This window comes from Bidens hawaiensis, unplaced genomic scaffold, assembly GCF_021521415.1.
Source record: "Bidens hawaiensis isolate Kalapana, Puna unplaced genomic scaffold, B.hawaiensis_p1.1 tig00000702_1, whole genome shotgun sequence".
Classification (NCBI taxonomy): domain Eukaryota; kingdom Viridiplantae; phylum Streptophyta; class Magnoliopsida; order Asterales; family Asteraceae; genus Bidens; species Bidens hawaiensis.
Genome location: NW_027491042.1, coordinates 582,083 through 600,816, shown reverse-complemented (window position 1 = coordinate 600,816; position 18,734 = coordinate 582,083).

Genomic DNA, 18,734 nt, shown 5'->3' with positions numbered 1-18,734 from the left:
GCTGCCAGGTCAGCTTGGAAAAATTTTATTTTCGATAACTGCCTTAACACATTTTCCATTAGGTTTTTAATTTATTTTCTAAACGAACTTCACTTCAGGCGAAGTTAAACCTTAGGCGAACTTGGCTTCAGGCGAAGTTATACCTTAGGCGAACTTGGCTTCAGGCGAAGTTAAACCTTAGGCGAACTTGGCTTCAGGCGAAGTTAAACCTTAGGCGAACTTGGCTTCAGGCGAAGTTATACCTTAGGCGAACTTGGCTTCAAGCGAAGTTAAACCTTAGGCGAACTTGGCTTCAGGCGAAGTTATACCTTAGGCGAACTTGGCCGTAGGCGAAGTTATCCTTAGGCGAAGTTACGCTTGAAGGCGAAGTTACGCTTGAAGGCGAAGTTCATCAGGCGAACTTAATCTTGCAGGCGAAGTTATCGCGCTGCAGATCTGTTTGCCCATAACTCCTTCGTTTCTTAGCCAAATAACTCGATTTTGGTACCCACGGAATCGTATGATCAGCGCCTACAAATCCCAACCATCAAATCGGCCTAAAATCGACGTTTTAGGGGTCCGATTTGGGCAGTTTGGGTTTCGGGTCCGGTTAACCCATCCAATCCTAACCATTTTCAGTAATATTAACTTTGTTGGATTTGTTCTTACCTTACCAACTCAGATCTATCAACGAAATCTCGGGTTTCGGCTTCGAATCTTGATCGGTTAGTATGTGTGTGTTTTGAGGAGTGTGTGGAGTGTGTGTGGAGTTTGGTGAGAAATGAGATATTTTGGGATTTTGGGGGTATTTATATCCCTGAAATCCCATTCTCATTTATCCTATCTCAATTAATCCAAGTCCATGACCCGCTCCTACTCGATATTAATAATTAAAACGCGAAATCACTAACATAACTTTCTTTATTCAACATTATAAATTTTAGGATGTTACAAATGTCTTCCTCATCAAGGATCATCTTCGTTGCAACTCTCTCTTCTTCTTCAGCAATATCCAAAAACGGTACGTTAAAAGACTTGAAGAGTTTAACAAAGTCGAAAAACTCAGCAGGTCCGTTGCTTGGTTTTGGCGGTTTGTAACTTGTGATGTCGGTGTTACACACCACCTCAACCTTGCTGGTCGATGTATTGAAGACACGTCTGTTAGGAGTCCCAACAACATAACCGACTAAGATTCCTTCATCGGCTACTTCACCAAATTTAGAATTTGTCTTCAAAATCGAACAAGGGGACCCGAATGGTTCAAGACCACTCAAATTGGGCTTTCTCCCATGCATAAGCTCGTAACACGTTTTATTAAGCCTCTTAACCGTTAAGACTCTGTTCAGGACATAACAGGCTGTAGCAACAGCTTCAGCCCAGAACACCACAGGAAGCCTCGAGTCAGCCAGCATTGTTCTGGTTCCTTCTATTAACGTTCTATTCTTCCTTTCAGCCACTCCATTCTGTTGCGGTGTATACGGAGCGCTGTATTGGTGTTCAATCCCTCTCTGAAGGCAGAAGATCTCCATCTCAAAATTCTTGAACTCCGTTCCATTGTCACTTCTGATGAACTTAACTGTTTTACCCATGACGTTCTCAACTTTGGTAAACAAATTCTTCACCATTTGAGCCGTCTCATCTTTCGATTTCAGAAAATATACCCACGAATATCGCGAGTAGTTATCAGTGATCACCAAGCAGTAAGAAGTACCTCCTAGACTTTTTGCATTCACGGGACCGAAGAGATCCATGTGAAGCAGTTCTAGAGTACTGGCAACAGAGTTGACCTTCTTGGTGAGATGGGATTTCTTGTGTTGCTTTCCCTTCTTGCATGCTATACATTTGTCTTTAAAGTTAAAACTTTTCAAGGGAACGCCCATCACAAGTCCATTCCTGACAATGTGGTTCATCTTCCGAAGATGAATGTGCCCCATCCTCCTGTGCCACAGTTCGGATTCCGATTCGCTTGCTTTCGTCATTAAACATGATTCTTCCGTGGCCATTTCAGTAGACCTCATATCCATCACATAAGTATTTGTATCACGTGGAGCTTTCATCACTATCCACTCGTCTGGTATCTGAAAACCAGGCTTCAACACGATCGCCTCATTCTTCGTGAAATGAACAGTGTACTCCTTATCACAAATCTGCGACACACTCAGCAGATTGTGCTTCAACTCTTCCACAAAGTTCACATTCTCAAGAGTCATTTTTCCATTGGACACCGTTCCTCTTCCAGTAACTTTGCCTCCACTTTCACCGGCAAAGCTAACTCTCGCTCCTTGAACAGGTTTTAAGTCGTGCAACAAGTATTTGTTACCCGTCATGTGCTGGGAACAGCCGCTATCTACAATCCAAAGACTGTGGGCAGCCCTGTTCAACTGTTCCTGCACAATAAAGCAAAGGATTAGAATCTAGGGACCCAAGACCAATTGGTCTTGGATCTATACATCCCAAACTTTGGCTTTCCAAAGTTAGTATCTCGGTAACTCCTGTAAGTCCCATTAGGATATCTCCTTGGAAATTGAGTGTGAGGCCTTCCAAACCTATGTGTATTGAAAGTATTATATCTTGCGGTTTGGTTATTAGCATTGTTAAACTGAGGTTTGTTTCTGTGAAAACCTGAATTTGTTACATTTCGGAACTTTGAAGGGTTTTCATTTTTAGCAGTATTAAAAATACTATTAGGCTTATGCTCAGTTTTAATAGGCCTCACATCTCTGAATCTCTGCGTCAGAGGGCAATCTGCAACAAGATGTCCTAACTTATTACACCTAAAACAACACCTATGCTCCATTTTCTTTTCAAAGGTTGTTTTGGATGTCGAGGCTGTGTTACCGGCCGTTCGCCTCATATAAGGTGGGACGTACGGGTTGAGTGGAGTACTCTTTTTATAAGTTTTATCTTTTTCTCCACCAGTGGGTAACACTACCTTCTCTTTTGTCTTACCCGATTCGGACAACTTATCCGAATCTGATGAGACTGGACTCGTAACAGAAATTTTCACACTTGAAACAGGCGAACTCGTTTTGCCACTACTAACACTTGGTTCTTTACTCGTAACCTTGATTGGAACTGTCTGAGGAACTTCAAAATCAACAGATTTCTGAACACTAGGGTTAAAAGTGTAATTGTGGTTATAAGGTGGTGGAACCTCGTGATAACCAATTCCTCCCCTCTTCGCAGAGGTACCTTGATCACTAACAAGGTGATCAAGAATAGCTGAGGAATTTCTGAACTGCTCAAGTTTTCGGTTCAGTTCCACCACTTTCACCTGGTGGTCAGCAATCTGTTTTTCTCGTTCAGCAATAAGTTTGGTCTTTTCTTCCAAAACCTCATAACTTAGATCTATGACTTCAATTTTTTCAGCAAGTTTTGTTTTTAAGCTTTTAACATCTTTTTCACACGCTTTTATTTTAATTTTGTAACTGTTCTCTCTTGCTTTCATAAAGTGATGATCTTCTTTAAGAGTTTTAAATTCAGCATCTAAACGAACATACTGATCAGTTATGGTAGCAAGTTGCTCAGACAAGTTCTCACATTTAGTACATATAGGTTTAGAACATACCTCGGAGGACTGGTCCTTGAGATCTGCCATGAAAGCTTTTTCCTTTCCAGTAGCTTTCACTTCTCCGGTGACCTTCTCACATTCTTCATTCTCAACCTTAGCCATATTTGCCTGCTCAAAAGTTTCATCCGAATGCAGGTTCCAGTTGTATTCACTTGCTTCTCTAGACATCATGGCACTGAAATCTTTACTACTCCCATTGTACTGTGCAGACCTGCCTTGACCACGTTCAACTCTCTCGTTTCTGCACTCTTTAGCAAAGTGGCCGTTTTGTTGACAGTTATAGCACCTCACCTTAGTCTTGTCGAACCCAGGCCTGCCACCAACAAACTTTCTCCCTGTCTTCCTCATAAACCTCTTCACCCTCCTCACAATCATGGCCATCTGCCATTGTAGATCCATCTCTTCCATATCATCAGCATCTATTTGGTCATAGTCTTCATCCAGCATCGCTGGATCAACAACCTTCCCTTGGATATAGTTCTCATATGAAGCAATAAACGAAGCATAGAGGCCAAACTGCTCTTCAGCAGATTTGACACTCATTGGCATCTTAGAGTAGTTATTGCTTGAAGAACTTGAAGAGCCACTACTCTGGCTTGCTGTCTGTTTAGTACCATTTGATCCACCGGCTACAAAGCAAACATCCCCATTTGAGTTTACTGACACATGCCCCTCCTGTGAAGACTTGGCACCCGACTCGCCCTTCGTGTAGTAGGCGGCAGAATCAGTCTTTGAACTTGAATTGGAGTTTACTTTAGCACCGGATCTTGAACCTGATCCATAGATGTTTCTTTTCTTATCATATTAAGCTCAAAAGTTCTGAGCTTGTTGACAGTGGTTTCAAGATCATAAGTAGGGAAGTCCTTGTCTTCCCTCATCAGTACAGTATACATCTCCCATTTTGGTGGGAGGGCATCGAGAAGCTTCTCAACTATTTCTTCTTCTCGGTAGGAAATAGAATAGTTGCTCAGCTCAGTCATTAGATGATAATATCGGGTGATAATATCATCTAGAGATTCGTTCTTCAAAAATTTGAAGACGGAAAACTGAGTTTTGAGCAATTTGATTTTTGAAGCTCGAATTCCTACATTCCCTTCAAATCTGTTCTCAAGAGCTTCCCAAAGCTCTCTAGCTGATGTGTATTTTCTGAATGTATGGAGGATCTCCTGTGGAAGAGCCATTGTGATTGCAGCATGGGCCTTGCTCTCGGCCTCATACATCTTCTTCTCTTCCTCTTCCATCTTACTGTACTTTTTGATCTGGTCCCTACCTTCGTACTCCATTACAGGTGGAATATAGCCATCTTGGATGCACACCCACATTTTCGCATCCTGTACTTTACATATTGGATGAACCGATCCTTCCATGCGACAAAATCGGTTCCCTTCAGCAACCTTGGGGCCTTTGTAGCTGACCCCGCTTCAACTTCCATCTTTACAAGCTCCGAGATGTTGATCGAAGACATCCTTCTTGAAGAGCAGAAACCTGAAAAATAAAATAAAAAAAAAAAATTTTAATAAAGTACTGTAGGCGAAGTTAAGAATAACTTCGCTTAAGTAATAACTTCGCTGGAGCTTTCTTAAATTCGCGTGACTGGGCGAAGTTGAGAATAACTTCCCTTAGGGTGAGCGAACTTAGGAAGTAGGCGAACTTGAAGAGAACTTCGCTGAGTTAGGCGAACTTGAAAAAGTAGGCGAAGTTGTGAATAACTTCGCCTCTCCTTATATCTTCGCCGAAACCCTACGTATCCTGACGGCAACTTCGCCTGATGAACAACAACTTTGCCTGACGAACAACACAGTTTCTGCAGATCTGTAAAACGGATTTTAACGAGGTTTTTGACGGTTTAAAGGCTTGAACACACTGGTAGGAGGTTAGAATGAGCAAAAACACCGAAAACACGTCCCGCGAAAAGTCGAAACGGGACGAAATCTACACCCGCGTGAATATCCCGAACCACACAATCGAGCAAATTCTCTGATACCAATTGTAGGTTCCCTGGACGGATCACACGAGATATCCCGATATACACAGGTGCGGAATCCCTGTGTAGATCGTTACGGACGTAGAACACAAACACACGAACACACGAATACGATACGAACAAACACACGTTATATTAATAACTCAACACGTGATATAATCACAGTTACAGACTCTCGACCTCACGTCACTTGACTCACGAACAATAACTGACTTAAACCAACCTCGAACAACTAGCCGTAACCTAAATAAATACACAACAACTTCGCCTCAGGCGAAGTTGTCCATAACTTCGCTTGGTTAACAAGTTCGCCTAAGCGAACTTGTCAACAACTTCGCTTGATTAACAAGTTCGCCTAAGCGAACTTGTCAACAACTTCGCTTTAAACAAACAAATACATAAACAATATTACAGACTCGATTACAGACATTAGACATATGAACTACTGACATTTATGCACCAACAAAAGTGAATGTTACTTGAATATGCTTGAGTATGATACTGATTATGCTACTAAATGTGTTAACTGTTATATGCTTTAACTGATTATGATTGCAAAGCTTTGACATGTTTGATCTGATTAATATGCTTACATGTTTATCAGTTGATGAGCATTTGTGATGTTAGGATAAGTGTTTCTGTTATGATTTAATTGTTAGAGTAAGCTTATCTGACATCATTGCTTAATTGCTTGAATATGTGCTTTATCTGATCACTTTATGCTGTTAGGATAGGCTTGAACTTGAATATTGTCATTGTTTGCTAGTCCTGATAATGTTGTGTGTGATCAAGATTGATTATGTTACAACTGTTTGTGTCAAAATGAGTCTTATGTCAAAGTTAAGTGATAAAATGAATTTTCTAATGAATTTTGCATAAATACTTTATTTTGATCAAAACATGAGCAAGTTGATTAATGGTGCTGAGATATGATAAGATTATTCAGTTCAAGCTTTATAGAAGCTTAAAAGAAGGATTTTTAAAGAAAAGTCTCAAGTAGTTGTTTTTGCAGAAAATTATGTCATTTGCCCAGTTGGAAGGACATGCACTTATGTATGTTTGGTCCTTAAATCTCTACAGATTCAAAGGATATCCATTGACCTGAAAACTGAATACATTTGGGGAAATTATAACTTGTTTCTTATTCCTACACTTAAAACTATGTCAATAGCTCTGACTTTAAAAGGACATATATTCATATGTATGTTTGGTCCTGTTGACCACTTGTGGTCAAACAGGATAGCCATTTACCTGCTAGTTAAGAGACATTGGGGTGATTGAATACTAAACTGAACTTATATGGGAAATGATAGTACATTGACTGCTTAGCCAATCATATGGATTTAATAGGCCAAAAGGACCATAGTATAGTCATTAACATGTATGGTTGCTTTCCCATGATGATGTAAAATCTAAGGTGATATAAACATAATGAATATGCTAATCTTTATGTGGAGATACATAGTTGTCTTTGCATGTCTCAAGATAAATCTCTCCAAATGATAGGCAGAAAAGTGATTACCCAGTCATACACAAGCCTGTTGTTATTTGGTTAACCAAAAATGAAACATCTTTAAATATGAAAAAGAACATGTGTTAGAAAATTTGAGAAAATATCAAAAACAAGGGGAAGAATGAATAAATAAACCAAAAGTTGATATGTAATTAAATATTTTATCAAATAAGAGGGTTACAACAAGAACTACAAAGATGTTGACGAAATTTGTCTCATCTTGAATGAAAGGCCCGTTATTTAACAGTAAGTCCAACTTTCAACCTCTATATATGTTTGAATATCAAAAAAAAAATTATTACAAAAATATTCAATAAGTTCTGTCATACAAAAACAATTTTTGACAAATACAGGAGGTTGGAGCCAAATTGGGGTGATCTGGGGAAAGCCAAATAAGCTTTGAGAAGAGATATGAGGCATCATAGCACAATGTTGACCATTAATGCATTATGCTTCTAAATGAACCTTAATCATATCACCAAAGAGATGAAATTCATGCTAAGTTAATACCTGTTGTTAACCTATCTATGTTGTCATAATAATGCTGAGAATGAAGTATTGAGAAAGCTACTTAGTCAATATGATCCCATTCTTGAGATCTTTTTAGAAAATAGAAGAAACTGTTTTGAAGAGAAATACAACAGAAATTTGATCTCTAAATGCACCATTTGCTCTTAAACTATGATCTTTAATGAAAAATATATTTTGACAAGGAGTTTAAGACAAAAAGTGTTGCATTTTGCCTTTAATAGGTTGAATATGTAAGTTCGGGTGAGGTTTGATGCTTTATAATCTTTCCGGGCACAAAACAGTTGAATATGTTTGAATAAGTATTTTCGGGTAAGATTTGATGCTTTATGACCTTTCCGGGCAAGCTTAGTCGTTTTTAGCTATGTTTATGATTTTCGGGCATGCTTTGAAGTGTTTGCACTTTCCGGGTAGAGTACACTATTGTACTCATTTCCCGAGCAAGCTTGAAGTCTTGAGATGATTATGTGTTACAGTTAGTTTTTAACAAGAAATTCTTGTTTAGGACAAGCTTTTCATGTTATATGCTGATTGCTGATTGTTAATCCAAGCAAACTTTGTGAACTTAGGATTAGTACACCGAGTAAGCTTTGTGATTTGTATGAATATGTTGTTAGGAAAGGTTTGTTAATATTTTCGGGCACACTTAGATGTTACTATTTAAGTTTGTCGTTTTCGAGTATGGTCTGACATGATTGAAGTTTCTAGAGTAGACTAAACTATTTAGTCTAGTTCTCAGGCATATCTGATAATTGAATATGAGTATCCTAGTAAGCTTATTGCTGACTTAGGTGTTTCGGGCAAGCTCTTTGAAATTTCAGACTATAGCACAATTAACTGTTTATGTGTTTTTAATTTCATTCCTAGCATGCTCTGTGATATTTGTGTTTATGATTTCTTTGAAATTACAAGTGTTTTCGGGCAAACCTTGTTTTCCGGGCACACTTTATATTCCGGGTACACTTTTGTTCCCTCAATATACTTGGTAAATTTCAAAAACTTGACTTTCCAAGTACACTGTCTACTAGAAGTCCTTTTCAGGGCACACTTTGTACTATAGGAAGGTTATTCGGGTATACTTTGCATAAGAAGGTTGTTCGGGCACGATAAAACATTGTGAAGGTTGCTCGGGCACACTATGCTTCCAAGTATACTTGATTGAATATGTTTCTTAGTATGTTTGTTCAAATATGATAGGGTTTATGCTAGATTAAGTCAATTAATTTGAATTCAAGAAATTTATACGGGTGTCTGTAGGTTCCCTGGACGGATCACACGAGATATCGCGGTCTACTCAGGTGCGGAATCCCTGCGTAGATCATTACGAGTGTAGAAAGCAAATCAAACAAACACGATACGATAAACAAACACGTTATATTGATAACCGAACACGTGATACGATATCACTATTACAGACTCACGTTACCGAACAAACTCGTTAACCAAAACTGCTAACCACTATCAACTCGATTAACCAACACTATTAAGCCGTAACATCTAATATAAATACACGGCAACTTCGCCTGATATGTTCAAGCGAAGTTGTCCATAACTTCGCTTGTTCAACAAGTTCGCCTAGGCGAACTTGTTAACAACTTCGCTTAAACAAAAACATAAATAACATTACAGACTCGATTACAAACACTAGACTATGAACTACTGACATTTATGCACCAACAGACTCCCCCTTGGCAGTAGCTTCATATCTTGATCTTTAAGCTCTTTTCTTGTAATCCTGTATCTTCACGCATGCACTCCTTCTCTAACACAAACTGACACGACTCTTTGATACTTCCTCGCTTCATCCTTCCAAGCAGGAATATAAAAGATTTTCTTCTCATTAAGCACCTTCAGATCAGCTTGCGATAAGTTTACCAAATGCATCGGATCGTAAACTCTAAGGAGCTCTTGTTCATCCTCGTCTTCCATCACCGCCTCTGCTGTCTCACAATCCACGTACCACCACTTTAGGTCTTTAAGCACATCCTTGGGCATTAGCTTCATCGGTACTTCTTTCAGGCACCGGATCGGTTTATACTTCATTACCATCCAAGGTTTTCCATCAGTTCTTAGACCTCTATCCTTGTCCTCAACAAGTTTTCCCTTTTGTGGCTTCAACTGCTCAAACTTCTTCTCTTTTATACTCTCTCTCCAAACAATTTTCTCAATGACTCTAGCCATATTATCGTCACTTCGATTGATTAACCCCAATCTGGCTAAGTCTTTCACTTCACATTCCGGCAGTGTATTCAACGACCTTACCATTCTTTTAAAATACTGAACGCCGTCATACCGTTTGAGCACAAAGAGCTTCAACTGCTCATCATAGATCCAGCAAATAATCCCTTTCTTCGCTTCAGCATAGCCTTTGATATTATAATTCTTCTTGAACATGGTTGGAACAGCAGGCTTTTTAGTCTTAATAAACCAATGAGCATATCCTTCTTTCCACCTAGGCTGCTCCTCCCACTCTGTCTCATCATTCTCCATCTCAGTACCAATATCGGCTTTCTCAACATCTGGGATCTCGTGTTCAACATTTTCTTCTACTATCTCACCCTCTTCAATCTCATCTTCAATCACAATTTGTGCGCCAATCTTCTCAATCTCCTCAATCGGCAGCACATCATCATCAAACATCACATCATCCTCTAGCAAATCATCATCCAATTCTTTCAACGCATCGATCACATCATCATCATCATCAACCGTCACCACCTCATCACCACCAACTGCACCCGCAGACTCCCCCTGAGCTGTGGAAGTTCCAAGAGCTTGAGTAGTTCTTGGCAACTCACCACCTGCACCTTTCGGTGCATTGGGATCATCGTCTCTGTCATTTCTCTTCTTCGTCCTTAACTCGTCGCCTCTACAGCCTGTCTCCCCCTGAGATGCCAAGAACTCCTTCATAGCATCTATAATTCGCCCATGTTCAACCAGGAGGGACGACTGTAGTTGATTCTCTGCTACAAGGCGCTGAATAGCCTGGGTCTGGATAAAGTTTATCCTCGATTGCTCTGCCACGACCCGTTCAAGTGCAGCTATTCTCTCCGAGTCTGAGAGGGTTGCATCGAAATCAAACCTCATGTTAGATGTATCTGGAGTATACTCAGCAGGGATCTCGAATGTAACCGGGACATCAGAAGCAGTTGTGGACGTAACCGCAGGTGGTATCGTGACCGACAACCCTGCAGTTGCAACAACGGTAGACTCTACAAATCGTGCCACCACCTCTGAAGGAGTAAGCGTTGGAGGTGGTAACGACACAATCTCCGGAGTCGTCGTCTGTAGTGTGATGGATGGGATGCCGACAGCTGATGTAGCCACCACGGGAACATCCGCGGCGCTTGTAACCTGTACAGAAGTAGGAACAATCGACATACCTGACAGTGCGGATGGAGCGAAACGTACAACCCTTGAAGTCTCTCCAGCTCCCATCCCTGCACCTGTCATTTCCCGTCTTGAACGTCTAATCAACTTGTGGATATCTTCTTCCTCTTCTTCTGACTCACTATCATCAACTGTCCTCTTTCTCTTCCCTAACGTCCCCTCTCTAGTCACCAACATCCTCCTCGCCTCATCCATAACGTCGTCAAGATCTGAGTCAGCCACCGTCGTAGCTGCTCTAGTAACACTCACATCCCGAACCTGTGCAGCAGAAACCTGCACTTCTTCTTGTGGATCAAAACGGTCCATGTCGAAGAATCCTTGGCCGCCAAATGCAGCATCAAGGTCTACATCCTCCTCAGCCGACACCACAGGCACAGTACGTACATCTCGAGTTGCTCCTGCCTGTTGTGGTTGAGGGTCTCTGAACTCATCCCCCCTAGCTGGCACATAACCCGGGTTTATTAAGAACCCAAAGAGTGGAGTATGCCTTGGACGACGTTCAGGCTTGCTCCTCGCACTCGAAGTACGGCATTGAGCAAAGATACGTTTGCTCACACTTTCCACGTATCTTATTGGGCGTCGTTGTGGCAAATTCGGAGCCACATGGTTCAAGATCATCTGGATGAATCTTGGATACATTATGAACCGCTCACGAGCCATCGCCCCCTCTGTCTGTCGATCTCGTAAAAGACCATCTGACTAAAGCTATAACGTTTGTTATAAGTCAGAGCAGTCATTGCAGACTGCATGGTCGCACCCATTCCGTCAGTACCCGCCTTCCTCCCAGACATACACACAATCATGACGTGCATGAGGAAGCGCCACTGATCTAGAAGGAAACCCTTCCTCCTCTGGGTATCACCTAATGGACCAGAGTAGCCCATTCGGAGAAACGCTCCATCACGGAACGGAGCCACAAACTCCGTAGGGTCATCCCTAGTCTCTTCACCGAATCGTAAACCACCCGTATTTGTTCAGATGAGAACTGAACCTCCTGATTGTTGACGGTTGCTCGCATAACCGGGGGCTCAACACGGCAATCGTACTCCACCGTCTGCCAGAAGTCCTCGATATTAGGTAAGGATATCGGCAGAGTCGTCGTGATAGCGTGGAATATCCTCGAGCGAATGAGGAATGTGATGATCTCACGGTAGTCTTCAACACCGCTCATTTCCGGGTCTAAGGTGATGAACATGTTGTGACCCGGAAAGAATTGTCTCTGATTATCTCCGTCATCACCTCCAGCACCTCCGGCACCTGCTACTGCAGCCATATCTACAACAAACGAACCAAGTTAGATATATGTTAAGGTTTAACACAAGTTCGCTTATCACTATGAGCGAAGTTGTGATAACTTCTGTATAGGCGAAGTTAAAGTTGAGGCGAAGTTGGGAACAACTTCGCTTCATCTTTAAGTTCGTCTAATAATTAAAAAATTCAAAGGTCCAGGCGAAGTTAATGATAACTTCGCCTCACCACAACATCGCCTCAGGCGAAGTTTAGACTCAGGCGAAGTTACGGATAACTTCGCCTAAACCTTAAGTTCGCCTGAATCTGAATCGGCGACAGTGAGTTTGATTCAAACTCGAAAATCTGAGGTGTTCTTGGTATTTTGACGATTTAGGACACTTAAACTCAAGCTTTTAAGGATATTTTGACGATCAGTTTGGTCATGAACACGTAAAACAAGTTTTGAAATCGGGTATAGGTTTCGAACGTCCGAGGTTGTTAACCGGGTGTCGAAACAACCTAGGATTAACAACATCGAACATCGAGTATAAGATATAGAACCCAAACACACCTTGAATACTGATTGAAATCGGAAAAAAGATAATCGGATGAAAATCGGAGATAAGTTCGCTGTGGTTTACGAGGATAAGTTCGCTGATGTTTCAAATAATGAACAGTTTGACTCTTGAAAATCCTTATATAGGGGCGAAGTTATACAGACGAAGTTACGGTTAACTTCGCCTAGGCGAAGTTATTCACAAGTTCGCCTGTTTAACAACATCGCCTATATTTACAAAATCAACCCTTATAATTTGAACATTTTGCAATTAACGTTTAAAACTTCCCTTTAAGAATTAACTAACATGATCAAGTCCAAGTAACCTTTTATAAAAGCATACAACTACATAAAAAGAAAACTTTTAACAATTTAAGTATAAGGGATCAAATTTCAGTCTCGATAGGGACTACTACGTTTTAGAAAAGACCCTAACAGGAATCATACTAACTGCGTGACTGTCACATAGATCCGTGTTTAGCTGTATTATGACATATAGAGACAGGTTGTAAGCAGGTAAATAACTTAAGATGGTTTTCATCGTTTCTGTGATATAAGTTAGGTTCAATTAAGCCTCAAAATTTAAGTGGGCAACAACTCAGAGATTATGATGCCTCCTATCTATTCTCAAAGCGTATTTGGCTATCCCCAAGTCACCCCGAATTGACTTCGACCCTTAGTGTCTGATTAAGTTTGTAATTACTCTTCATGTCGTTCCCGTTCTCTTTCTTACTCCATGATTAAGAAGTCTTGATATGTTGAACTCTAGAATGTTTCAATAACTCATAAGATTTTTTTTTTTTTTTATGATAAACATTTACATAGACTTCAGAGTAGTAACCAACTGCAAGTCCCGAATCTGGATCACTGCAGTTTCTTGAAACGCTATCTTCACAGGAATCAGAACACTTACGGGCTCGTGTATGACTGGGTAATCGCTTTTCTGCCTATCATTCGGAAAGATATATATGAAGACATGCAGAACTCGTAAGGAGTTTCCACGTAAAATCAAGTAGTTTTAGTTTGTATCACATCTACTTTTACGCACCATAAAAAGTTACCATGACATACAATGACTGTCCTAAAGCCTTTTAAGCCTAATAACTTCACTAGTTAAGCACACAGAATCAGTATATCTATCATTTTCCAAGGATGGATCAATTTTCTGTTAAACATAGCAAACGAACTTCTTACGAAGTAGTAGACTTGAAAAATAATTTCATTTCCCTTTAAAAAAAATTTTGACTTCAATCGCCCCGATCAACGCATCTCGTCAGGTTAACGGCTATCCCGAAGATCCAATGGATCAGCTGGACCGACCACATACTAGTATGTGTCCTTCTAACTAATTAATATGATCGACTAAGTTTAAGCGAAAAAATGAAAACTCATCATAAACCGCCCCGGTCACTTTCAGTCATCTGGTTAATGGCTATCCTCAAAATCTACAAGTAGAAAATGAGGACCAAAACATATCCGAAGACATGTCCTTCAAACTGTGGTAACCGACATACTTTTAAGCGATAGTGATTTTTTTTTTTTTAATATAACTTGAAAAGCATGGTTACTCGGGATTGATCATCCCATTCAACTCAATAAGGTTTTGAAATCTCGTTTTGTCAAACGCTTTAGTATATAGATCAGCGAAATTATCAAGCGTATCCACCTTTTCAAGCACAATCAGTTTCTTCTCAGCACAATCCCGTATAAAATGATGACGTATGTCAATATGTTTAGTTTTACTGTGCTTCACGGGATTGTTAGTTACTGAGATAGCAGCTGTGTTATCAATGCAAATAGGTGTAAGTAAGAAATTCAGACCATAGTCGCGCAACTGTTGTTGAATCCAAAGAACCTGGGAGCAGCAGTTGGATGCTGCCATGTATTCTACTTCACAGGTTGAAATTGCGACCGAAGTCTATTTCTTGCATTGCCACGACACCAATCTGCCACCAAGAAACTGACATCCTCCAGTTGTTGACTTCCGACTCTGATTGCACCCTCCATAATCAGAATCTGTGTAAGCAACTAGTTCCAAGTCTCCTCCTCTCGGGTACCACAACCCCAGCTTCGGTTTGCCCTTGAGATACCGCAAGATCCTCTTCACACCCTTCATGTGAGATTCCTTTGGGTTTGCCTGAAAACGAGCACAAAGACAAACAGCAAACATTATATCAGGCCTAGAAGCAGTTAAGTACATTAAAGAACCTATAATAGCCCGATACTGAGTTGGGTCCACATCTGCATCACCGTCTGACTCAGCACCCAATTTGTGATTGACGCAGATTGGAGTGTCGAATGGAGTGCTGTCCTCCATCTTGAAGCGTTTGAGCACATCATGGACATACTTGGTCTGATGAATGAACATCCCATCCTTCTTCTGATCAACCTGCAATCCTAAAAAGAAAGTTAGTTCACCCATAGCACTCATTTCAAACCTTTTCTTCATGACGTCCTCAAACTCCTGACACATGGAGACTTTAGATGCAGCAAAGATAATGTCATCCACGTAGACTTGCACCAGCAGGAAGTCGGTTCCTTCTCTCTTAACGAACAACGTGCTATCAATCTTCCCTCTTTCAAACCCATTTTCAAGCAAGTAATCTGATAAAGTTGAATACCAGGCACGAGGTGCCTGATGTAGTCCATATAATGCCTTGCATAACTTGTACACGTGATCAGGAAAGTCTGGGTCAGGAAAACCCGGAGGTTGCTCAACATACACTACCTGATCAACTTTCCCATTCAGAAACGCACTCTTCACATCCAACTGAAATACCTTCATCTTTTAATAAGCAGCGAACGCCAAAAACAATCTAATGGCTTCCAACCTTGCGACAGGAGCGAACACTTCATTATAATCAATACCCTCTTGTTGATTAAATCCTTTCACAACTAGCCTCGCCTTGTTTCTTATGATAATCCCTTTCTCATCTCTCTTGCACTTAAACACCCATTTTGTGCCTATCGCATGCACATTCTTCGGTTTTTCAACCAAATCCCATACTTCCATTTTCTTGAACTGAGCCAACTCTTCTTGCATGGCTTCGACCCACGAGCTGTCCTTTAAAGCCATTTGATAATTCTTCGGCTCAATCTGGCTGATAAAGCAGGTGTACAAGCATTCGTTGATTATCCCTGTCTCCTTGATGCTTGTGTAAACACAGGTGTGCTCATTCAAGCTACGTCTTGTTTGTACACCTGAGGACACATCACCAATCACATTCTCCAAAGGGTGATCTTTATGAATTCTCGTGGTCGGAACAGAACCGACATGCAAATTGTCTTCCAAGTTAGAAGAGAGCTCGTCAATGGTTGTTTCATGCTGAGAGTGAAATGGATTGAAAAATTCTTCTTCAGTCGAGGTAGCAGGGGTATCGACAGCATTTGATGAGGAAGGTTGACATTTATCGATCAGCTGTCTTTGCAATAGGTTTTCTTCCTCATCAAGGATCATCTTCGTAGCAACTCTCTCTTCTTCTTCAGCAATATCCAAATATGGTATGTTAAAAGACATAAAAAGTTTAACATAGTCTAAAAACTCAGCAGGTCCGTTGCTTGGTTTTGGCGGTTGGTAACTTGTGATATCGGTGTTACACACCACCTCAACCTTGCTGGTCGATGTATTGAAGACACGTCTGTTGGGAGTCCCAACAACATAACCGACTAAGATTCCTTCATCGGCTACTTCACCAAATTTAGAATTTTTCTTCAAAATCGAACAAGGGGACCCGAATGGTTCAAGACCACTCAAGTTGGGCTTTCTCCCATGCATAAGCTCATAACACGTTTTACCAAGTCTTTTAACAGTTAAGACTCTATTCAGAACACAACAGGCTATAGCAACAGCTTCAGCCCAAAACACCACAGGAAGCTTCGAATCAGCCAGCATAGTTCTGGCTTCTTCAATTAATGTTCTATTCTTCCTTATAGCCACTCCATTCTGTTGCGGTGTATACGGAGCGCTGTATTGGTGTTCAATCCCTCTCTGAAGGCAGAAGATCTCCATCTCAAAATTCTTGAACTCCGTCCCATTGTCACTCCTGATGAACTTGACCCTTTTATCCATAACGTTCTCAACTTTGGTAATCAAATTCTTCACCATCCGAGCCGTTTCGTCTTTTGATTTCAGGAAATACACCCACGAATATCGTGAGTAGTCATCAGTGATCACCAAGCAATAAGAAGTTCCTCCTAGACTTTTTGCATTCACGGGACTGAAGAGATCCATGTGAAGCAACTCTAGAGTACTGGCAATTGAATTGACTTTCTTGGTGAGATGGGATTTCTTGTGCTGCTTTCCCTTCTTGCACGCTATACATTTATCTTCAAAATTGAAATTCTTCAAGGGAACGCCCAGCACAAGTCCATTCCTGACAATGTGGTTCATCTTCCGAAGATGAATGTGCCCCATTCTCCTATGCCACATTCGGACTCTGATTCACTCGCTTTTGTCATAAGGCATGATTCTGCCGTGGCCATTTCAGTTGATCTCATATCCATAATGTATGTATTTCTTTCACGTGGAGCCTTCATCACAATCCACTCCTCTGGTATCTGAAAACCAGGTTTCAACACAATCGCTTCATTCTTCGTAAAGTGAACGGTGTACTCCTTATCACAGATCTGCGACACACTCAGCAGATTGTGCTTCAACTCTTCTACAAAGTTAACCTTCTCCAAAGTCATCTTTCCGTTTGACACTGTTCCCATTCCAGTAATCTTGCCACCACTTTCACCGGCAAAGCTAACTCTCCCTCCTTGAACAGGTTTCAAATCGTGTAACAAGTATTTGTTACCCGTCATGTGCCGGGAACAGCCGCTATCTACAACCCAAAGATTGTTGGCAGCCCTGTTCAACTGTTCCTGCACAATAAAGCAAAAGATTAGAATTTAGTGACCCAAGACCAATTGGTCTTGGATCTATACATCCCAAACTTTGGCTTTCCAAAGTTAGTATCTCGGTAATACCTGTAAGTCCCATTAGGATATCTCATTGAAGATTGATTGTGAGGCCTTCCAAACCTTTGAGAATTGAAAGAATTATAGCTTGTGGTTTGATTATTAGAAGTGTAAAACTGAGATTTGTTTCTATGAAAACCTGAATTAGTCACATTTTTAAATTTTAAGTGGTTTTCATTTTTAGCAGCACGAAAATTACTATTAGGCTTATTCTCAGCTTTAGTAGGCCTTACACCTCTGAATCGCTGCTTCAGAGGGCAATTTGCAACAAGATGTCCTAATTGATTACATCTAAAACAACACCTATGTTCAACCTTTTTATCAACAGGTGTTTTAGATGTCGAGGCTATATTACCGCCCATTCGTCTCACATATGGTGGGACGTACGGGTTTAGTGGAGTACTCTTTTTATTTGTTTTATCTTTTTCTCCACTCTTGGGTAACACAACCTCCTCTTTTGCCTTACCAGACTCGGATGACTTATCCGAATCTGACGAGACTGGACTTTGATCAGAAATTTCAACACTTGAAACAGGCGAACTTGTTTCGCCTCTACTAACATTTGGTTCTTTAACAGTTACCTTAATTGGCATTGTCTGAGCAACCTCAAAGTCAACAGATTTCTGAACACTAGGGTTAAAAGTGTAATTGTGATTGTACGGTGGTGGAACCTCATGATAACCGATTCCTCCTCTCTTAGCAGAGGAACCTTGATCACTAACAAGGTGATCAAGAATAACAGAAGAATTTCTGAACTGCTCCAGTTTTCGATTCAGTTCCACCACTTTCACCTGGTGGTCAGCAATCTGTTTTTCTCTCTCAGCAATTAGTTTGGTCTTTTCTTCCAAAACTTCATAGCTCAAATCAATCACTTCAATTTTTTCAGCAAGTTTTGTTTTTAAACTTTTCACATCTTTTTCACAAGCTTTTATTTTAATTTTATAATTATTTTCTCTTGATTTAATAAAGTGATGATCTTCTTTTAAGGTTTTAAATTCAGCATCCAACCTAACATACTGAT